This window comes from Budorcas taxicolor, chromosome X (assembly GCF_023091745.1).
Source record: "Budorcas taxicolor isolate Tak-1 chromosome X, Takin1.1, whole genome shotgun sequence".
Lineage (NCBI taxonomy): Eukaryota > Metazoa > Chordata > Mammalia > Artiodactyla > Bovidae > Budorcas > Budorcas taxicolor.
Genome location: NC_068935.1, coordinates 142,206,926 through 142,231,997, shown reverse-complemented (window position 1 = coordinate 142,231,997; position 25,072 = coordinate 142,206,926).

The following is a 25,072-nucleotide window of genomic DNA, read 5'->3' as shown; positions in this document are numbered from 1 at the left end:
CACTGTTTCTACTGTTTCTCTATCTATTTCCCATGAAGTGATGGGACCGGATGCCATGATCTTCATTTTCTGAATATTGAGCTATAAGCCAACTTTTTCACTCTCCTCTTTCACTTTCATCAAGAGGCTTTTTAGTTCCTCTTCACTTTCTGCCATAAGGGTGGTGTCATCTGCGTATCTGAGGTTATTGTATTTCTCCTGGCAATCTTGATTTCAGCTTGTGCTTCTTCCAGCCCAGCGTTTCTCACGATGTACTCTGCATAGCAGTTAAATAAGCAGGGTGACAATATACACAGCCCTGACGCACTCCTTTTCCTATTTGGAACCAGTCTGTTGTTCCACGTCCAGTTCTAACTGTTGCTTCTTGACCTGCATACAGATTTCTCAAGAGGCAGGTCAGGTGGTATCGTAATCTATTATCTATCATCTGTTTATTTATTATTTATCATGCTATGGAAAAATCCAAGTGGATTTTCTGGCCCACCCAACACGTTCACGCCCAGGAAGACCAAGGAGCACCAACAATCACCTAATGCTCCAAAAGGCAAGCACACATTCTCCCTCTCAGATTTCCGAGGCAGGGTGGCCTGTCAGCACCTTGATTTTGGGCTCTTGGCCTCCAGTACTGGGAGATGATACATTTCTGGTTTTAATCCCTTCGACCAATGGTATTTGTGATAGTATCCCCAGGAAAACAAGTCCTAAGATGTAGTCTGCCTGCCTCTTGCCACCCAAAGTTAACTTTCCTGAACTATGTGTTCCCTCTGGGACAGGGTTTTCTTGAAGCACAAGCTGGAATCAAGATTGCTGGGAGAACTATGAATCTCAGATATGCAGATGATACCACCCTTATGGCAGGCAGTGAAGAGGAACTAAAGAGCCTCTAGATGAAGGGGAAAGGAGAGTGTAAAAGCTGGTTTTAAACTCAACATTCAAAAACCTAAGATCATGGCATCCAGCCCCATCACTCCATGGCAAACAGATGGGGAAAAATGGAAACAGTGACAGACTTTATTTTCTTGGGTGCCAAAATCACTGTGGATGGTGACTACAGCCATGAAATTAAAAGACGCTTGCTCCTTGGAAGAAAAGCTATGACCAATCTAGATAGCATATTAAAAAGCAGAGACATCACTTTACTGATAAAGGTCCATTTAGTCAAAACTATGGTTTTTCCAGGAGTCATGTATGGATGTGAGTTGGACCATAAAGAGAGCTGGGTGGCAAAGAATTGATGCTTTGAAACTGTGGTGCTGGAGAAGACTCTTGAGAGTCCCTTGGACTGCAAGGATATCAAACCGGTTAATCCTAAAGGAAATCGACCCTGAATATTCATTGGAAAGACTGATGCTGAAGCTCCAATACTTTGGCCACCTGATGCAAAGAGCCCATTCTTTGGAAAAGACCCTGATGTTGGGAAAGATTGAGGGCAGAAGGAGAAGGGGATGACAGAGGATGAGATGGTTGGATGGCATCACTGACTTGCTGGATATGGGTTTCAGCAATCTCTGGGAGATAGTGGAGGACAGAGGAGCCTGGTGTGTTGCAGTCCATGGGGCGACAGAGAATCAGACATGACTGAGCGAGTCAACAACAACTGCTCTACCTGGGGCAGGATGTCAGGGAGACACATGTGTTTGTCTTTGCTTTGTGTGGAACCAAAGGGCTTGATTCATAAGGAAGCCTCCTTTTGGGAGAGATGGTCTAGAGACCCTGCTGCTGCTGCTAAGTCACTTCAGTCATGTCCAACTCTGTGCGACCCCATAGACAGTAGCCCACCAGGCTCCCCCGTCCCTGGGATTCTCCAGGCAAGAACACTGGAGTGGGTTGCCATGTCCTTCTCCAATGCATGAAAGTGAAGAGTGAAAGTGAAGTTGCTCAGTCGTGTCTGACCCTTAGCGACCCCATGGTTGCTCAAAGGGAGGAACTCACCTTGGCTTTTCCTTTTAGAATTATTTTTTAATTGCAAGATAATTGCTTTACAATGCTGTGTTTGTTTCTGCTGTACAAGTCAGCCACATGTATACCTATATCCACTTCTTCTTAAGCCTCCCTCCTCCCCGCATGCCACCCCACCCCTCAAGGTTCATCACAGAACCAAGCTGAGCTCCCTATATTATACAGCAGCTTCCCACTAACTATTTATTTGACTTAGGAGCAGCAGCAGCAGCAGCAGCGGTGATTACAAAGAGGTATCCCCTCACACCGGCTAGAATGGCCATCACCAAAAATATCTACAAAGGGGGCTTCCCTGGTGGCTCACTGGTAAAGAATCCACCTGCCAATGCAGGAGACACGTGTTTGATCCCTGGTCCAGGAAGATCCCACATGCCATGCAACAAACAAAGCTCGTGAACCAGAGCTATGCCAGAGTCCGGGAGCCGCAGCCACTGAGCATGTGCCCTAGGGGCCATGCTCTGCAACAAGAGAAGCCAGCTCAGTGAGGAGCCCACACACCAAAGCTAGAGAGTAGCCTCCGCTCACCAAAACTAGAGAAAAGCTGGCACAGCCACAGAGACCCAGCACAGCCAAAAATAATAAAATAAAATAAAAAATCTACAAAAGATAAATGCTGGAGAGGATGTGGAAAAAAGGGAACTCTTCCACACTGTTGATGAGAAAGTAAACTGATAGACCCACTATGGAGAACAGTAAGGAGACTTCTTAAAAAGCTAAGAGTAAGGCTACCATGTGACCCAGCAATCACACTACTGGGCATATACCCCTGAGAAAAACCATAATTCACAAAGACTTACATACCCCAGTATTCACAGCAGTAATGTTTGCAGCTGGCAAGACGAGGAAGCAACCTAGATGTCCATTGACCGATGAACAGGTAAAGATTTGGTACACACATAGAGTGGAATATTACTCAGCCATGAAAAGGAATGAATGTGAATCGGTAGTTGACCTAGAGTCTGTCAGACAGAATAAAGTAACTCAGAAACAGAAAAACAAATATCGTATATTAACACTGGCTTTTCAAGAGGCTTTGTCCGCTCCCCCTTCCATTAGTAAAACCTCCCAATGAAGAAATAGGCAAGCCATAAAGTTCTGTATTTGCACAAACACCAAAGCACATAGCACTTGGCTGATGGGCTTTCTTTTCCTATCGTAATACAGAAAGAAATTTTTTTTTTAATGTTCTTCCTGCATAATTTCCTTAACATTTGTTTTAGGTTAACTTCCTAATTAAGCAATTTTAATTTTAGGCCAGTGGCCACAGGTTTGGTGAAACTTCAGCCAAGTGACAGTCTTAAACAACATAGACTGCTCAGAAGCAGTGGTTCAGTGGCAAGTATAATCAGAGTACTAGGAATAAAATGCTAATGAGCCATTTTCCTTTTAAAAGCGTGGCCTTTTTAGCACCTAATGGAGAGCAGAGCCATGAAGTTTTTTTTATAGAAATTCTTTTTTTAGATAACCTTCGATGTGAAGATATCCTTTTCTTTCCAGAATACCTATGTTTGAAAGTAAAAGCAGAAGTCGCTCAGTTGTGTCCGACTCTGAGACCCCATGGACCATACAGTCCACGGAATTCTCCAGGCCAGAATACTGAAGTGGGTAGCCTTTCCCTCCTCCAGGGGATCTTCCTGACCCAGGGATTGAACCTAGGTCTTCCACATTGCAGGCAGATTCTTTACCAGCTGAGCCACACGAAGTCCAAGAATACTGCAGTGGGTAGCCTCTCTCTTCTCCAGGGGATCTTTCCAAGCCAGGAATCTAACTGGGATCTCCTGCATTGCAGGTGGATACTTTACCAACTGAGCTAGCAGGGAAGCTAACCCATGTTTAAGTCTCCTTACGTCTCCAACACTTTCTGGAGGTGTTTCATTTGAAGCCTAGTTATGTCTGCTGCTGCTGCTGCTGCTGCTGCTGCTAAGTCGCTTCAGTCGTGTCCGACTCTGTGCGACTCCATAGATGGCAGCCCAGCAGGCTCCGCCATCCGTGGGATTCTCCAGGCAAGAACAGTGAGTGGGTTCTTCAAATATATATACAGCCCCCAACTAGGAGGCGCTGGTGGTAAAGAATCCGCTTGCAATGTAGGAGACACAGTAGGTGCAGGTTCAATCCCTGGGTCGACAAGATCCTCTGGAGAAGGAAATGACAGCCCACTCCAGGATTCTTGCCTGGAGAATCCCATGGACAGAGGAGCCTGGTGGGCTATGGTCCATGGGGTCACAACGAGTCAGACACGATTGAAGCGACTTACTACGCACACACGGATTGATGACGTCATGCAGCTTTCAACCTCATGCTTCTGTATCCCTAGGGCCAGCTTATTATTATTATTATTTAAAACTGCGGTTAAAAAAAACACACACACACACATAAATTTTATCCCATTAAACTGAAGACTAGAAGACTTCCCTGGAACTCTGGTGGTTGAAACTTTACCTTCCAGCACAGGGAGTGTGGGTTTAATCCCTGGTTTCGAAGCTAAGATCCCACAGGACTCATGGCCACAAAACCAGAACATAAAACTTAAGCAGTATTTTAAAAAGTTTAATAAAGGCTTAAATCACCCCCAAAACCTAAAGAGTAGCTTGGTCGCATTAAGTGCTTTCACACTGTTGAGCAACCATCACTCCCCATCTGTCTCCAAAGCTTTTTGGGCAAAAGTAAAATTCCGTACCCATTAGCTGCTCCATTCTGCCTCCTTCAGCCCTAACCCCCCAACCCCACTCGGCTTATGTACCTGCTCTAAGTGCCTCACACATAAGCAATCATGCAATATTTCTCTTTCTATCTGCTTTACAGCATGTAGCATCCTGTCCTCAAGGTTCATTCACATTGTGGCCTGTGTTAAGAGATTTTCCTTTTGAAGGCTCAACTGGGGTTTCCCTGGTGGCGCAGGAGGTAAAGAAGTCTGTCTGCAATGCAGGAGCTGCAGGAGATCTGGGTTCGATTCCCTGGGTCGGGAAGATCCCCTGGAGGAGGGCATGGCAGCCCACTCCAGTATCCTTGCCTGGAGAAGGCCATGGACAGAGGAACCTTGTGGGCTACAGTCCGGGGGGGTCGCAAAGAGTTGAACAGGAGTGAGTGACTTAACACTCTCACTTTTTTTCAGGAGTCAGTAGTATGGAGACACCATGCTGTTTATCCAGTCACCCACGGATGGACAATTAGATTGTTGGCACTTTCCAGATACTGTAAATCACACCGCTGGGAATATCTGTGTACAGACAGCTACTCAGTCTGTGACTTCACTTAGTTTGGGTCTCTATGTGGAGGGCAACTGGTGGATTCCCTGGGGATTCTGAATTTTTAAGGAAAGGCCATTGCCCAGACTTCTTTGTGGCTGAGCAAATATAGTGTGTTCTCTTAAAGACAGTCTGTGAAACTGATACTTATGATTTAAGCTATGAGAGGTATCTGTGGAGTTTAAAGATTGCATAGCTGATTTAGTTTCACAGCATCATCTTTTTATTTTTAAAATTTATTTTAGCATTTATTTCTTTTTTAATTGAATATACTTGATTTATATAAAGACATATATATATTGGTATATTATATATAAAGACTATAAGGAAAGCTGAGTGCCAAAGAATTGATGCTTTTGAACTGTGGTGTTGGAGAAGACTCTTAAGAGTCACTTAGACTGCAAGGAGATCCAACCAGTCCATCCTAAAGGAAATCAGTCCTGAGTGTTCATTAGAAGGACTGATACTGAAGTTGAAGCTCCAATACGCTGGCCACCTGATGCAGAGAACTGACTCATTTTAAAAGACCCTGATGCTGGGAAAGATCAAAGGCGGGAGAAGGGACCAACAGAGGATGAGGTGGTTGGATGGCATCACCAGCTCAATGGACATGAGTTTGAGTAAACTCTGGGAGTTGGTGATGGACAGGGAAGCCTGGTGTGCTGCAGTTCATGGGGTCACAGAGAGTCAGACATGACTGAGTGACTGAACTGAGTTGATTTATAATGTTTTTTAGTTTCAGATGTACAGCAGTGATTCAGTTATACACACACATATAATATACATATATATGTAATGTATATGTATTTTTTTCAGATTCTTTTCCTGTATAGGTTATTATAAAATATTGAATAGAGTTCCCTGTGCTAGAAGGTTTCCAGCATAATTGAGAGGAAGGCAGAGAGACTTTCCAGATACCCCCACCCCCTGCACATATGCACAGCCTCCCCCATTATCAATGCTCCTCCCGCCACCCAGAGTGGTACGTTTGCAAAACTAACAGACGTATATGAGAGATCACCATCAGCCCATCGTTTACATTGGGCTTCATTCTTGGTGTTAATATGTTCTATGGACTTGAACATATATTCATATATATGCATACTAAAATGTATAAATGCATAGTCAAATACAGATGTGCATATTCAAATACACAAGTGCATATTCAAATGCATATGTGTATACTCAAATGTATACATGCACATTCAAATGTATACATGTACATTCAAATGTATACACGCACATTCAAATGTGTGGATATTCAAATGCATATGTGTATAGTCAAATGTATACACGCACATTCAAATGTATACACGCACATTCAAATGTGTACACGCACATTCAAATGTGTGCATATTCAAATGTATGTGTGCATATTCTAATGTAAACGGGTATATTCAAATGTATACACGTCTAGTCAAACACATACATCTATATTCATACACAGACACACACCAGGAGGCAAGCATGGCAACCTACTCCAGTATTCCTGCCTGGAGAAGCCCAGGAACAAAGGAGCCTGCCGGACTCCAGTCCATGGGTCTGCAAAGAGTGGGACGAGACTGAGGCAGCGTAGCACCCACACACGCATAGTCCCGTGTGTCCACCATTCTAATACCAGTATTCTCACTACTAAAATTCCTGTGCCCCAGCTGCTCACCCCTTCCCCACCCAGGCAGCCGCTGATCTTTCTGCCTTTGCTATCATTTTTCCCTTCCTTAGAATTTCACCAGGTCGGCATCACAGAGAAGGTAGCTTTTTCAGACTAGCTTCCTCCACTCAGTGAAATGCGTTTATGTCTCTTCCGTGTCCTTTCACGGCTTGATGGCTCATTTCTTTTTAGTGACGACTAACAGCCTGTTACGTGGATGTACCACATTTTATTAGCAGGTTCACCTACTGAAGGGCATCTTGGCTGCTTCCAAGTTGTGAATACAGATGGCACAAACATCCACGGCCAGGTGACTGTGCAGGTGTGAAGCTCTCGAGTCCTTAGGGGAAACGCCGAGGACTGTTCCTGCTGCAAAGCATGGTTAACAGTATGTTTACTTTTAAGAAAGTGCCAGGGACTTTCCTGGTGGTCCAGTGGCTAAGACTCCGTGCTCCCGACATAGGGGGCCCCGGTTTGATCCCTGGTCTGGAGACTAGATTCCTTATGGCACAGCTAAGAATTTGCATGCCACAACTAAACATCTTGTGTGCTGGAATGAAAAAATCTTATTGGTGTAACTAAGACCTGGCTCAGCCAAATCAATAAAAAATAATAAATTTGGTAAGAAACCAGAACTTACAAATCATCTCCCAGTGTGCCTGTACCATTCTGCGTGCCCGCCAACAATGACTCCCCAGCATCCTGGGACGTCAAAAAGTAATTAACAACACAAACACCCTCGAAAAGACACCACCAAGCACAATTGCCTTTATTACCGTGCCTGGAAGACATCCTGGAATGTCTTCAGTGAGCCCAGACCCTTACACCTTCCCAAACACTTCTGCTGTTCAGCAGCCAGCTCGGTTTGGATGCTTTGCGACCCCATGGACTGCAGCACGCCGGGCTTCCCTGTCCATCACCAACTCCCGGAGCTTGCTCAAACTCATGTCCATCGAGTCAGCAATGCCATCCAACCACCTTTTTACTGTATAAAAAGGCCAAAAGATACTTACTTCCCAAAGACAGAAAAAGAGTGAACATTATTACCGTCAGATGTTTGGCTATTTGTGAATAGAAGTCACCTTTTGCTGTTCCACTACAGGTACCAGCCCCCAAGCAGGAACATCTGTATATTCTGGCTCCCCACTTTCTTCTTTGGAGCAGTCTGTCACGGCTATCTGAGTGGACATATCAGGGCTACTGTCTTTCGTAGGGTCCTAGAATAAAATACCCAGTGGCTCAGTGGTAAAGAATCTGCCTGCCAAGCAGGAGACATGGGTTGCATCCCTGGGTCAGGAAGACCCCCTGGAGGAGGCAGTGGCAACCCAGTCCAGTATTCTTGCCTGGAGAATCCCATGGACAGAGGAGCCTGGCGGGCTACAGTCCATTTGCAGTAACACAGATGCAACCACAGATGATCATACTGAGTGAAGTTTCAAGTCAGACAAAGATAAACATTGCACGAGATCATTTATATGCAAAATCTAAAATTCAGCCGAAATCAGCCTACAGCAGACTCAGACACAGAGAACAGACTTGTGGTTTTCACCAGGGAGGGAAAAGGGAGAGAAAAGGACTGGGAGTTTGAAGTTAGGTGACGCAAACTATTAATATTACAATGGACGAATGACAAGATCCTTCTGTATAGCACAGGGAACTATATCCAGCCTCCTGGGATAAACCATGCATTCTTAGTCACTTCAGTCGTGTCTCTTTGTGACCCTATGGACCATAGCCCACCAAGCTCTTCTGTCCATGGGATTCTCCAGGCAAGAACACTGGACTGGGTTGCCATGTCCTTGTCCTAACCCTAACAGAAAAGAATATGAAGAAAAACGTATACAGATGTATAACTGAACCACTTTGCTGTACAGGAGAAATTGGCAAAGCACTGTAAATTCGACTCTACTTCCATTTTAAGAAGCTGTTCCCCTGAGGAAACCAGAATTGAAAAAGACACACATATCCCAGTGTTCACTGAAGCACTCTTTACAATAGCCAGGACATGAAAGCACCCTAGATATTCATCGACAGATGAATGGGTAAGTAGGTTGTGGTACATATACAGAATGGAATATTGCTCAGCTATAAAAAGGAACACATTCAAGTCAGTTCTAATGAGGTGGATGAGCCTAGAACCTATTATACAGAGTGACTGCTAAGTCACTTCAGTTGTGTCTGACTCTGTGCGACCCCAGAGATGGCAGCCCACCAGGCTCCCCTGTCCCTGGGATTCTCCAGGCAAGAACACTGGAGTGGGTTGCCATATCCTTCTCCAATGTGTGAAAGTGAAAAGTGAAAGTGAAGTAGCTCAGTCGTGTCCGACTCCTGGAGACCCCATGGACTTCAGCCTTCCAGGCTCCTCCGTCCATGGGATTTTCCAGGCAAGAGGACTGGAGTGGGATGCCATTACAGAGTGAACCAAGTCAGAAAGAGGAAGAAAAATATCGTATGTTAATGCATAAATATGGAATCTAGAAAGATGGTCCTACATGCAGGGCAGTCAAGGAAGAAAGACATAAAGAACAGACTTTCGGATTCAGTGGGAGAAGGGGAGGGTGGGCTGAGTTGAGAGACTAGTGTGGAAACGTATACACTACCATATGTCAAACAGAGAGACAGTGGGAGTGTGATGTATGACTCAAGGCACCCAAAGCTGGTGCTCTGTCACAGACTGGAGGGAAGGGGTGGGGAGGGAGGTGGGAGGGGGGTTCAGGATGGAGGGGACACACGAACACCTATGCCCGGTTCATACTGATGTATGGCAGAAACTATCACAATATTGTAATTATCCGCCAGTTAAACAAACTTGAAGCAATTAAAATACGTCTGCAGTATCTGCAGTAAAACAGGACTTGAGGAGGCTGGAAGTACCTTCCACCTGGTAATTGGGAGACACTTAGGTTTCTTCCCTTGTCGTATGATTGTGCTCTTCACATAGACCAGGAAAATGTACCAGCAAGATTGATCCCGTAAACGAAGAGCTTGCTCATAAAAAGGCTGTTATGTCAAGATCCATTTATGAGAAAATCTCTCCAGAAAGCGGGCAGAGAGGAAACCTACCTCAACAAAATAAAGCCCATAAATGACAAAGTGAAAGGAAAGTGAAAGTCATTCAGTCGTGCCCGACTCTTTGCAACCCCACACACTATACAGTCCATGGAGTTCTCCAGGCCAGAATACTGGAGTGGGTAGCTGTTCCCTTCTCCAGGGGATCTTCCCAACCCAGGGACTGAACCCAGGCCTCCCAATTGCAGGCAGATTCTTTACCAGCTGAGCCACAGGGAAGCCCAAGAATACTGGAGTGGGTAGCCTATCCCTTCTCCAAGGGATTATCCTGACCCAGGAATTGAACCCAGGTCTCCTGCATTGCAGGCGGATTCTTTACCAACTGAGCTATGGGCTAATGTAATACTTGATGGTGAAAAGCTGACAGCTTTCCCTCTAAGATGAGGAACGAGACAAGGATGTCCACTCTCACCACTATTATTCAACACAGTTTTAGAAGTCCTAGTCAGAGCAGAGGAAAACAAAATCAAATAAAAGGAATCCAAACTGGAAAAGAAGGAGTAAAACCTTCACCATTTGCTATATATACATGGCTCCCCAAGTGGCGTTAGTGATAAGGAACCCGCCTGTCAGTGCAGGAAACATAGGAGATGTGGGTTCTGTGCCTGGGTTGGGAAGATCCCCTGGAATAGGGCATGACAACTCACTCCAGTATTCTAGCCTGGAGAATCCTGTGGACAGAGGACACTGGCAGGCTGTATTCCATGGGGTTGCAAAGAATCAGACACAGCTCAAAATGGAAGTCTAAGCAAGACCGACGCTTACTCCTTGGAGGGAAAGTTGTGACCAACCTAGACAGCATATTAAAAAACAGACACATTACTTTGTCAACAAAGGTCCATCTAGTCAAGGCTATATAAAGAAAGCTGATCGCAGAAGAATTGATGCTTTTGAACTGTGGTGTTGGAGAAGACTCTTGAGAGTCCCTTGGACTGCAGGGAGATCCAACCAGTCCATCCTAAAGGAAATCAGTCCTGGGTGTTCATTGGAAGGTCTGATGTTGAAGCTGAAACTCAAATACTTTGGCCACCTGATGGGAAGAGCTGACTCATTGGAAAAGACCCTGATGCTGGGAGGGATTGGGGGCAGGAGGAGAAGGGGACGGCAGAGGATGAGATGGCTGGATGGCATCACCGACTCAATGGACATGAGTTTGTGTAAACTCCGGGAGCTGGTGATGGACAGGGAGGCCTGGCGAGCTGCAGTTATGGGGTTGCAGAGTCAGACACGACTGAGTGACTGAACTGAAGCAAGCCTGAAGTGGCTGAGCACGCACTTACTCAACATATACATATACAGAAAATCCTAAAGACTTGCGAAAACTGCTAGACCTCATCAGTTTGGTGAAAGTTGAAGGATACAAAATTACTATACAGAAATCTGCAGCATTTTCTATACACAAACAGTGAACCATTAGAGAAAGTAAGGAAACAATCACGTTTATCATTCACATCCAAAAGAAGACAACACCTAAGAATAAACCTGCCCAGGGAAGCAGAGAGTCGGACATGACTGGGCAACTGAACAGCAACAAGAAAGGAAGCAAAAGACCTCTGACCCAAAAACTTTTAAGCAGTTGAAGAAAATAACTGAAGAAGACACAAACAGATGGCATGGAACACTGTGTTCTTGGACAAGAAGAATCAATCTTAGAAAAGAGCATGTTTTCCAGGGAAACTTATGCATTCAGTGCTATTCCTATCTCATCACAGGTGGAAGTTTTCAGAATTGGACTAAGAGTTTGTATGCAAACACAAAAGACCCTGAATAGCTGAACCAGTCTTGAGAAAGAAGAATAAATCAGGGGAAATATGCTCCGTGACTTTAGACCATGCTACAAAGCTAACGTAATTAGCATAGTATTAGCACAGACACGGGCTTCCCTGGTGGCTCAGACGGTAAGGCGTCTGCCTGCAATGTGGGAGACCGGGGTTCGATTCCTGGGTCGGGAAGATCCCCTGGAGAAGGAAATGGCAATCCAATCCACTCTTGGCCTGGAAAATCCCATGGACGGAGGAGCCTGATAGGCTACAGTCCATGGGGTCACAAAGAGTCGGACACGACTGAGTGACTTCACTTCACTTCAGCACAGACATAGACACACTGATCCATGACACACAGTAGAGAACCCAGAGGTAAACCCACACACTTAAGTCTTAATCTATGCAAAGAAGGCAAGACTATTCAATGTAGAAAAGAGAAGTCTCTTCAATAAGGGCTCCTGGGAAAACCAGACAGCTACGTGTAAAAGAATGAAATTAACACCATTCTCTCACATCACATGCAGACACCAAATTAAGAGCCCAAGTTCCTTTCAGTTTGGTTCCCACTAACGTCTGAGGCACCAGCTGCAGAATTTCAGGAGGTTTAAGAGCAGAGATGGGACAAGTCTGTTTCCACCTTAGTTCATCACACTCAAAACCAAGGCTCCACCTGGCTGACTGCCTAAGCATACAGGGTGGGTGGTTCTTGAGTTTGTTTTTTGTTTTTTTGAATTTTTTTATTTTGTAGAGGTATAGTCAGGCTTCCCTTGTTGGTCAGCTGGTAAAGAAACCGCCTGCAATGCAGGAGACCTGGGTTCGACCCCCTTGGGTATACTCGATTAACAGTGTTGTGATGGTTTCTGGTGGACAGCAAAGGGACTCAGCCATACATGGACATGGATCCATTCTCCCCCAAACTCCCCTCCCATCCAGGTGGCCACATGACATTGAGCAGAGTTCCCTGTGCTGTCCAGCAGGTCCTTGCTGGTTCTCCATGTTAAATGCAGCAGTGTGTCCATGTCCATCCCAGACTCCTTATCCCTTCCCCTCTGTTAGTTTTATATAGCCTAAACCGCCACACTTACAGAGGTAACACATAGTTACACTGCTTAACCTGGGAACAGAGACGACTCCCTCTGAATTCTGTGTTAGAAAAATCCCTTGGAAAAATTTGCATTCCTTATGTTCAGGGGCATCTATTTCAATTTTCCTGCCCTGAGACGTTCAGTCGTGTCAGACTCTTTGTGACCCCAGGGACTGCAGCTTGCCAGGCTCCTGTGTCCATGGGATTCGCCAGGCAAGAATACTGGAGTGGGTTGCCATGCCCTCTTCCAGGGGATCTTTGTGACACGGATCTAATTTATGTATCCTGCATTGGCAGGAGGATTGTTTACCAGTCTGCCACCTGGCAAGTCCTAGCTACAGATAAAACAGTGGCGGAGGTACCTAGTAACAACCCTACTAGCCTAAAGCCACAGACCCCCACGGCAGCCTCCATTGCAGAGTCTAGCCTTTCTGTCAATGAACCCACTGTTCTCCTCGTGAATTTTATTTAAGCAGAGAATTTAATAGAGGGAAATGGTTCAGGGGCTATTGGGAGACTGAAAAGGGCAAGAGAGCATCTGTGGTCACAGAGATAGTTACCTGAGAAAGCAGCTGCCATTCCCGGAGGCGGGCATCAGAGGGGAGAGACTGAGCTTCACAGAGCTCCAAGTCTGGGGGCCTGGGACCCCAACCTCTGAGGCGGACGAGGCCTGCTGGCTCTTCAGGCACCTGGAGAAGGGTTCATCAAGCAGGACGCACACATCCAGGAGTGGGGCGGGGGGTGATGTCTGGGTGGTGCTGCCCACAGGCAAGATGGTACCAGCTGGGGAATGCGGAAGAAGGCTGGGAACTGGGACTAGTCGCTTTTGGAAGCCGCTGCTTCTCCCAGTGATTTAAAAAATACTTTTAATGTATTTATTTGATTGCGCCCTATCTTAGTTGTGGCGTGTGGGCTGTTTAGTTGTGGCATGTAGGTTTTGTGGTTGTGGCTTCTGGGGTCTCTTGTAGTGACATGTGGGGTCTTGCAAAGTCTTAGCTGCAGTACCTGGCATCTAGCTCCCTGACCAGGGATCGAGCCCCGGCCGCCTGCTTTGGGAGCACAGAGTCTTTGCCACTGGATCACCAGGGAAGTCCCTCCCTGTGTTTTTTTGTTTTGTTTTGTTTTGTTGTTGTTGTTGTTATTGTTAATATTGCCCCATTGGCATTAAATGCTCTTACCACCTTTTTCCATATACCTAGCCAAAGTACCCAGAGAAGGCAATGGCACCCCGCTCCAGTTCTCTTGCCTAGAAAATCCCATGGATGGAGGAGCCTGGTGGGCTACAGTCCATGGGGTGGCTAAGAATCGGACACGACTGAGTGCCTACACTTTCTTTTTTATTAGAATGTTGAAATATGATTGTCGGGAGTTCTGTCATTTGGATTCTAAAATAACTAACGTCAGGAAGCAAATCTAAACATGATTAATAAAGAATGTTAAGGAAATAGCCACGGCTTTGCTTTAAAAATACAATAGTCATCTGAGGGAATACGATTAGTTAGAGCTGTGAATGTAAATAAGTGTTTTGAAGTATCTTCTGGGATCATGAATTCAAGGATATAAATTTAAATTTGACATAACAGGAGCAATAATAATTCTTCGTTCTTGTTTTATTCAGTCCATTAGCATCATTGAGGGTGAAGAAGTAGATATTTCAGTTTAAAAAATGTCATTTTCTCTCTCTCTGTTTTTTGTTTTATTCCAAGTTAAGGTAAGATTATTTATCAAACAGCATTGGTAAGGCTGAACCTGATTATATTCCTCTGCTTGGGTTTCCATGAGAAAATACCGAGGATGGAGTGGCTGGAGCAATAATAGACAGTCACGTCTCCCCCAGTCCTGGAGGCTGGAGTCTGAGGCCCAGGTGCGGCCAGGGCTGGTTTATCCTGAGACCTCTCTCCTGGGCATGTGGACGTCCATCTGCTCCCTGTGTCCCCATGTGGTTGTGCCTCTGGGTGTGTCTGTGTCCTGAGCTTTTCTTATAAGGATCGCAGTCCTATGACATCAGGACCCAAACTAGTGACCTTGTTTGACCTTCTGCTGCTGCTGCTAAGTTGCTTCAGTCGTATCAGACTCTGTGCGACCCCATAGATGGCAGCCCACCAGGCTCTCCCGTCCCTGGGATTCTCCAGGCGAGAATACTAGAGTGGGTTGCCATTTCCTCCTCCACCAATACATGAAAGTGAAAACTGAAAGTGAAGTCTCTCAGTTGTGTCCCACTCTTAGTGACCCCGTGGACTGCAGCCCACCAGGCTCCTCCGTCCATGGAATTTTCCAGGCAAGAGTACTGGACTGGGGTTGCCATTGCCTTCTCCGTTTTACCTTCACTCCCCCTTTAAAGGCCAAACAGTCCCATTCTGAACTCCTGAGAGTTAGAATTTCAGCATATACATTTTGGGAAAATGGAGAAGATGGAATTCAGTCTATACAAATGAAGAAACTATGCTGGTTCTCACTATAGAAGTCATGGAGCGTTTCCCTCAAATGTTGTGTATTGTGATAAAAATATCCATAGACTACCCTCTCAAATTTAAAAACGGTCTCAATACAGATGTGAAAATATGTGAGGTACAAGGCAGACATGCACGACCTCTTGACACATTTTAATGGGACACTCTGCAAATTAGGAAGAGAAAACTGGGTTTTATATAAGCGATGGGTTGAAATGTTTGTTTGTTGTTTACTCTCTCAGTCGTACCCAACTCTTTTGCAATCCACGGACTATGGCCTGCCATGCTCCTCTGTCCATGGGATTCTCCAGGCAGGAATACTGGAGTGGGTTGCCATTGGCTTCTCCAGGGGATCTTCCCAACCCAGGGATCAAACCCAGGCCTCTTGCATTGGCAGGCAGACTCTTCACCACTGAGACACCAGGGAAGCCCAAAATGACAATCCTTTAAAACTTTGAATATCACAGGAAATAACCAGGAATTCCTTCTAGATTCACTGTATTAGGAATTATGCTATTAGATTTGTATAGACGTGGGAAGTCAAATATTTGTATATATTATATATATATGAATTATGCTAGCAGCTATGAGTGTACGCAAAGTCACTTTAGTTCCATCTGACTCTTTGCGAGCCTATGGACCGTAGCCCACCAGGCTCCCCTGTCCGTGGGATTCTCCAGGCAGGAATACTGCAGTGTTTTGCCATTTTCTTCTTCAGGGGATCTTCCCAACCCAGGGATCAAACCTGCGGGCGGATTCTTTACGACTAGTGCCAAGACCTGTCAAACACCAACAGGATATGTAGTGTAGATAGAAGAGAAGTCTGTTGATGACCTGGAATTATGAATCCTCTTGTATCCCTACAGTTTAAAAGTGATGTGCTTCAGCTTTCCACTGATGCTGGTAAATGGGCCCCTCAGGAGAGAGGTCGAGATGTTTTTGGCCATCATGAGTAGAGAAGGGATGCTTCTCATGTCTAGGGAACGGGAGCCACGGAGGCTTCTACAAATATCCCGTGATGACCAGGACAATGCCCCACAACCCAGTTGAACTGGCCCCCAATATCGGTCCTACCAAGGCTGAGAGATTCCAAGGACAGTCCCAGTGTTATCTACAGCATGACTCAAAGTTTTTTTTTTTTTTTCCTTACAATTGAGCTATAGTTGATTTACAACGTTGTGTTAGGTTCCGGCGTACAGTGAACTGATTCAGTCATACATATATGCGTGTATGTAAATGTGTATATATATATATATATGTAATTTTCAGATTCTTTTTCATTATAGTTTAGTACAAGATAGGTATTATAATTTCCTGTGCTATATTGTAGGTCCTTGTTGCTTATCTAGTTTATACCTAATAGGGTTTACCTGCTAATTCCAAACACCTAAGGTAAAGCTTTCCTTGTGTGTGTTTGTTGTTGCTGTTTTTTCCTCTTTTTTTGGCCACAACTCCTGGTATGTGGAACTTCACAGACTGTAAATGGAGCCCACACCCCTTGTAGTGAAAGTGTGGAGTATTAATCCCCGAACCTCCAGGGATGTCCGAGTTTTCCTAGTTTGACAGCCTCACTCATCAAAGACATTTTTTAAAAAAAAATTCTCTTATGACAGCTTTCTCATGACTTGTTCCCATTCACCATGAGGATTCAGCAGAATCGTCTGGTTGTTTCCCATGACCAAAGACGGAACTGGAGCCTTCTCCTCTGCCCTGGTGCTGTTCTCGGGCACGACCGTCCCCTGTAATTAACCACCTCATTTTCCGTTCACTCCTTCCCGTCAGGCGGACAGCCCCTAATGTCATTCTAAACGGCCTAATCACGCTTCTCCTCCACCATTTTCCATAGAACCTGAATGAATTTAAATGTCAGTTGGCATAGCTGCCAGAGTAGGTGGATGGTATTTCAGAATTGCTCTTGCTGCTGTTTTAAATAATGCAGAGGGAACGTGTTTAAACCTCTCCTGTGAAAAGATATAAGAGGAAATTTCTGTCCCTCCTACCTCCTCATTAGAGTGATTTAAAGCCAAGACTCAAGCCTAATGAATAATAAATGCCTCGAGGAAAATTTTATTTCAATGAGAAACTAGGGCACAAGCCCACTTGTACAATATTAGGATTTTGAAAATGACTTTTTAACTACTGACTGGGTTTCTGACTCAAAAGCCTAGTTTTGAGTTATGTTATTGAAAAAACACTCTACTGTTTTCAGGATTTGCTCAAGTAACATAGGTGATGTGAGTGAAAGTCGCTCAGTTGTGTCTGACTCTTTGAGACCCCCATGGAATATAAAGTCCATGGAATTCTCCAGGCCAGAATATTGGAGTGGGTAGCCTTTCCCTTCTCAGGGAAGCTTCCCAATCCAGGGATTGAACCCACGTCTCCTGCATTGCAGATGGATTCTTTACCAGCTGAGCCACAAGGGAAGCCCAAGAATACTGGAGTGGTAGCCTATCCCTTCCCCACGGGGTCTTTCTGACCCAGGTATTGAACCGGGGTCTCGTGCATTGCAGGCGGATTCTTTACCAACTGAGCTGTCAGAGAAGCCCCAAATAACATATAAAGGTATGTTATTTTCCTTGGGGGATATCAAAAAATTACTCTTCCTGTCCTTTCCTTTTTTCTCCCTTCTATTCTTACGCTCCCATTTGATGGCCAACTCTATATTCATCAAACAGGGTTTAAAGAAACACCAGAAATCTACTGAGACTATTTCGTACTTTTGAACTACTTTGCTCAGATTCTGAAAAATTGCATGGAGTAACCAGTTAGCATTGCCTGGCTGTTTTTCATGAATGAGTGTTCCACAAAAAAAATACTCTTTGTATAATTCTTGGATTCCACGTATAATTGACGTCATATGATATTTGTCTTTCTCTGACTTTCTTCACTTACTGTGACAGTCGATCGATTTACACCAACAAGAGCCGAATTGCAAGTGAAAATTATACACGTAAATTCAGGGTACTTTTGGTAAAACTGGAAGTCAAAAGTTTCAAAGCTGTGGTTTGCTGTTCATAGACTGTTAAACACTCAGCATCAGATTTTCTAATCTTTGGGCCTCAAAATGATTTTGCAGTCAAGACAGATGAAGCTATAACTGCAGTATGCTTCTGTTCTTTAATCGCTCAGTTGTGTCTGACTCTTTGTGAACTCACAGACTGAAGCCCGCCAGGCTCCTCTGTCCATGGGATTTATGGAGATTTGATTATCTACAGATAGATATATATATCCTTTATGCATATATTCTATGTAGTCTTTATATGTATATATGTTTCTATTTATATATATATGTATATGTTTCTACCTATACATATATATGTTTCTACTTATATATATATGTTTCTACCTAAATATATATGTATGTATGTTTCTACCTATATATATATTTCTACACACATATATGTTTCTACATATATATATATATATATGTTTCTACCTATATATATATATATATGTTTCTACCTATGTATATATATATCTTTTTTCATTATCATGATCTATGTAACAGTGGAGAAATCTCATGGACAGGGGAACCTGGGAGGCTACAGTCCATGGGGTTGCAAAAAGTCATATACAATTGAGAATGTGCACTCTGTATGTATTATTTATCTATCTATTATCATTATCTGGAGAGGCCAGAAAGAATGAAAACCAGAGTCACAGAAAACTAACAGAACTGATCATATGGATCACAGCCTGGTGTAACTCAATGAAATTATGAGCCATGCCATGTAGGGCCACCCAAGATGGACGGGTCATGGTGGAGAGTTCAGAGAAAATGTGCCTGTCTAAGTATCTGTTATCTACTATTATCTACCTACCTATCTATTGGAAGTATCTATCATGTATCATCAATATCTGTCTATCTACATATTTATTAGCAATACCTATCTTTCTGTCCATTCTCTGTATTTATTGGAGAAGGGCATGGCAACCCACTCAAGTATTCTTGCCTAGAGGATTCCAGAGACAGAGGAGCCTGGTGGGCTATAGTCCATGGGGTCGCAGAGTCGGACGCAACTGGAGCGACTTAGAACGCACGCATGCACCCATTTCTATTCAATCCTCATTATTTATTGAGTCTGTATTTGCAAACTCATCAGCCCACAAACATTTATTTTGTAGCCCCCAAGTCAGTGTTCACTCTTTCCAGGTCTTTCTCAGACTTTCGCTGAGCAAGCAGCCATTTGGCAACCTAGATAACATATTGAAAAGCAGAGACATTACTTTGCCAACAAAGGTCCGGCTAGTCAAGGCTACGGTTTTTCCAGTGGTCATGTATGGATGCGAGAGTTGGACTGTGAACAAAGCTGAGCGCTGAAGAATTAATGCTTTTGAACTGTGGTGTTGAGGAGAAGACTCTTGAGAGTCCCTTGGACAGCAGGGAGATCCAACCAGTCCATCCTAAAGGATATCAGTTCTGGGTGTTCTTTGGAACGAATGATGCTGAAGCTGAAACTTCAATACTTTGGCCATGTCATGGAAGAGTTGACTCATTGGAAAAGTCTCTGATGATGGGAGGGATTGGGGGCAGGAAGAGAAGGGGATGACAGAGGATAAGATGGCTGGATGGCATCACCGACTTGATGGACATGAGTATGAATGAACTCAGGGAGTTGGTGATGGACAGGGAGGCCTGGCATGCTGCAATTCATGGGGTCGCAAAGAGTCAGACATGACTGAGCGACTGAACTGAAGGCAAGTTTCCAAGTGTGATGGAACAGAGACACTCTCTTTTCTCGTGTTCCCTCCTATAAACTTCTGTTCCTATAAAGTGTACTTCTTGTGGTCTGTTGAGTGCCACACATTTCCTGTTTCTGTGCTTTTGGGGGTGACTTTACTATTTCCCATGCCCCCTCAGCCACCACCACTGCCCGTGAAGGGCTGAGGTGCTGTCTAGCATCTTAAACACAGCAACGCTGTGGTGTGTTTCATGGAGTAAATGCTCATGTTTGTTGAGGGGTGAGTCACAGGCTGTGAGTTCAGGGTGAAAGAATCAGTGGTGTATGTTCAGTGAAAGTGGAAGTGCTTCTTGCTAAGTGGTGTCCGATTCTTTGCAACCCCATGGATTCTAGCTGGCCAGGCTCCTCTGTGCATGGGGTTTCCCAGGGAAGAATACTGGAGTGGATTGCAATTTCCTACCATTACATAATGTCATCCTTTAACTTGGGAAGACAATGATTCGTCAGGGATGCACTAACTCTGGCTAGTCCCATAGTTGAGTGGGAGTGAAAGAAATTGGTATTCCTTCTGAGTTTTTTTTTTTTTTCTTTTTATTTTAATTGTGGGTTAATTACTTTACAATATTGTGGTGGTTTTTGCCATACATTGACATGAATCAGCCATGGGTGTACATGTGTTCCCCATTCTGAATCCCCCCTCTCACCTCCCTCCCCATCCCATTCCTTAGGGTCATCCCAGTGCACCAGCCCTGAGCACCCTGTCTCATGCATCGATCCTGGACTGGCGATCTATTTCACATATGGTACCCACCAGGCTCCTCTGTCCCTGGGATTCTCCAGGCAAGAACACTGGAGTGGGTTGCCATTTCCTTCTCCAATGCCTGAAAGTGAAAAGTGAAAGTGAAGTCTCTCAGTCATGTCTGACTCTTATCGACCCCATGGACTGCAGCTTACCAGGCTCTTCTGTCCATGGAATTTCCCAGGCAAGCGTCCTGGAGTGGTTTGCCATTGCCTTCTCCAAATATACATGTCTGGATTTGAAAATCTTAGGTGAGTTTGAAAAGGTTAAGAAGACTTCAGACATCTAATGTGAAATGATAGGAAACATATATACTGGTTTCATCCCAGGTTCCTGGCACAGCTCCTGGGACCATCTTTTATGTTTATGATTACTTTTTAAAATTGAAGTATAGTTGATTCACAGTGCCATGCCTATCTCTGCTGTCCAGCAAAGTGATTCAGTTATACACATATATTACATTCTTTTTATATTATTTTCTGTGATGATATTTATCACAGGATATAGTATAGAGTTCCCTGGGCTCTATGGTAGGACCTTATTGTTTATCCATTCTGTGTATAATAGCTTGCATTGGCTCAGTCCAAACTTTCAGTCCATCCCCTCCCCTTCCTTGACAAGCACAACTCTGTGCCCTATGACTGTGAGTCTACTTCTGTGTCCTAGATAAGTTTATGTCCGCCGGATCCTAGAAGCATCTTTTGTTCTGACAGTTGGTTTTGGCCCGTTTTGCAGACTGGAGCTCCCTAAATCACTCAGAACGTCATGGGTGATCAGCTCAGTTCAGTCGCTCATCCCCGTCCCACTCTTGGTGACTGAGTGCAGCTGGCCAGGCTTCCCTGTCCATCGCCAGCACTCCTGGGGGACACCAGTGTCTTTGGTTGCATTCAGGAGCCTCTCAGTGGGGTCCCTGGGTGGGGGCTCACCACCCGGAAGACCCCGCCTTGATTAGGACCCCGGAACTCCCCATCTTCAGAGCACGGGAAGTCCACAGTAAGCAAAGCAGACTTCTAATATTTTAAGATGTGACCACACACACACACACACATATGCACACAGAGCTGTTTTTGTAAAAGTACATTTGAGTGTAGGTTTCCTTTTTCAGTACATATAGAAAACAATTTAAAGTAGACTTGTATTGTTTCAACTTGTGACACTATATGGCAATGAAATGCAGCCAGAGCCTTTGGTCCTTGCCTGCCGTATCCTCCACCTACCTTTTGTTTGCGGAAAACGTTAGCCGAAGGATCACTTTAATCAGAGAAGGCAGAACGTGCAGAAGCAAAGGAAAGCCGTCAAAGCAGACCAAATAATAATCATGTGCTCACTAAGCAAAGCCAAGGCCTTTTAGCTCCTCCTCAAGGACTATAGAATATTCTGATCCATGTCCTGCCAAGACATGACCGACTCGATGGACATGAGTTTGAGCAGACTCCAGGAGTTGGTGATGGACCGGGAGGCCTGGCGTGCTGTGGTCCTTGGGGTCGCCAAGAGTCAGATGCGACTGAGCGATTGAACTGAACTGATGTCCTGTGAGCTGTCTTATAGATACTGAAACCCCCACCAGGTGGAGAAGTTAACCACGCGATGATCAGACTGTAGCCAGGACATAAGCTCTCATGATTCCGGGAACTGGCCTCAAGACGTGGGAAGAAACCGACCCTGGAAGTGAAGATCAACCGTGCTTGAAACAACCAAGGCAATGCTGAGCAGACCACCGCTGAGCAGCTCAAGATGACTGTCAGGGCTGACTGTGTGTTTCAAGAAGCCCCCTCCCTCTGTCTTTAAAAGCTCTTAGCCCCTGATTGTCAGGGGTGGGTAGCCGGCCTTTGTACAGGCTCCCGCCCTCCCCCCGACAAGTGCCAGCAACTAAAATAAAGCAAACTTTGCTTTCCACCAACCTGGCCTCTTTACTGCCTGTTGAGCTGCAAGCAGCCGGACCCGGCTTCTGGTAACAGTAGCAGACACCGATTGTCAAACCATTAAGAGTAAATAAATGATTCTTGCCAAAACAAAAGGGAGAGAGAGAGAGAGAGATTTCTAAAGTAAAATGCCATATCTAACAAAAAGCTTGAGTTCGTGGAGAAAGAGGGGGAGAGCTATTAGCAAATTGATTGAACTTAGTAACAATTGCTTTTCCATGGTGAAGGAGAACTGTTCATTACCTAAAACAAAGCTTTGGAGTTTTCCCAGAACTGACTGTCCTTCTGCGTAATCATTGAGCCTGGGTCAAGAATAAGCCCTTAATGTCAAGCAGTTGTAAGAGTGAGTGAAGCAGATCCTTGCTTCTGCCTGACACTGGCAGGAAGGACATCATTTGTATCCAAGACTCACTACCTTATGCTGGTTACCAATTTAAAACATGTAAAACCGCAAACTGAGCTTCAGCCCAAGGCCATTGTTGAATTGTCTGTCCGAGTGCAGACTCTTAAAACAAAGGTGCAGACACTACTGGAATTCTTCTGCTAGAATTTGTTTCTCTTTGGAAATTCTTCTGCTAGAATTTGTGTCTCTCTCCCTCTTTATTTATTTTTTTTTTATTTTTGGTTCAAAAATATTCAGAAAGATTGATGTGAAGAATATCCAAAAGCACTTCCTTCCTGATCCAGAAAATATAACAAATCTGCACAAAGGGTTGGTTTAATTTATAATTTTGATATAGATCTAAGAGGATTCCCAGGTGGCTCAGTGATAAAAAATTTGCCTGCCAATTCAGGAGCCTTGAGAGATGGGAATTCAATCCTTGGGTTGGGAAGATCCCCTGGAGGAGGAAATGGCAACCCACTCCAGTATCCTTGCCTGGAGAATCCCCTGGACAGAGGAGCCTGATGGGCTACAGTCCATGGAGAAGCCAAGAGTCAGACCCAGCTCAAATTCATTCATGCCTTAACATCTGAGTGAGCTTCCCTTCCCTTGTGAGTGGTTCGAGCTTCTGTTCCCCTTCTTCCTAGAGCAGAGGTGTACCGAGAGCAGCGTGTGTGTACCTGCCCCAAACCTTGTGGGTGCCATCTTGAATTGATGTGGATGGTAACTCACGGAGTACAGACTCGCTGTGGTGGCTGGTGGGCGGGAGGCTGAGCAGGAGGTGGAGAAGGACAGACATCCCAGTGGACTTCATGGGAGGGATATTGCTTATGCGTGGAGACAACCTCTCACTTCATCACTTCCTTCTGATTCACTCAGGCTGTTCAGACTAATTAAGTACTTTCACATGGTCACAGGGAATGCATCGCTGCTTGTCTTCGTTGCATTTGAATATCTAAGTCAAGGTCACGTCTGTGTTGGGAAAAAATCCATTTCCGGAAGCCTAGGAATGCCTCTGTGCTTTACCAGATCTCAGGAATGTTGGAAACGAAGGTTGCTTTAGAGGCCATTTCATTCAGCATCCTTATTTTTTTAATGATAGTTTTTTTTTTTTAATTGTATGTATTTATTTATTCTTGGCTGTGCTGGGTCTCCGTTGTGGTGCAGGCTTATCTCTGGCTGTGGTGAGCTTGGGGGGTGGGGGGGTGGGGGGGGTGGGGAGCTACTCTCTCGTTACAGCTGCGCGGGCTTCTCATTGCAGTGGTTTCTCTCGTTGCACAGCCCAGGCTCTGGCACACGAGCTTCAGCAGTTGCGGTATGCAGGCTCTGTAGGTGCTGCTCATGGGCTCTAGAGCGAATGCTCAGAGGTTGTGAGGCAGGGACTTAGTTGCTCTGTGTCACGTGGGATCTTCCAGGATAAGGGGTCAAACCTGTGTCTCCTGCATTGGCAGGTGGATTCTTAACCACTAGACCACCAGGGAAGCTCCTCACCAGCCGTAGTCTATCGTTGGAGGAAGATCATGTCGATTCGTAAAGATGAATGAGTTCTAGTTGGATCGTGACTGAAATACTTCACTGTGAACGAGCTCACCAATAACTTTTATATCCTGATTGTAGAAAACAAGTCTGCTATAAATAATTATAATAATGGGATTTGTGCAGCTGCCGAGAAAAGTTTGAGAGACATTATAAAAACAAATGCAACTTGAAACTCCTTCTCTTAATAATATTTAAAACCCCTGAGTTTTCATTTTAAAATTTACTCTTTATTGAATCATTGAAGAGTATACAGTTTAAATTACTAAGCAAGTGACAGAACCATATTTAATCAATTCGATTTGCTGTGCCCTGATTCAAATATATGTCAGATTACCTTACTTGCTGATTGCTCTTGGAAAAGTTTCCACTTTAAAAAATAAAGTTTTAAAATATGCCTCTGATATTATTACTTGTTTTTCTACATAAATGTATGCAGGTGCCTGCTGTCTGACCTATTTAATGTGCTTTGACACTAAACCACACTTTTAACTTTTTCAATAAACTAGTACCTTTTGTGGGGCTTCCCT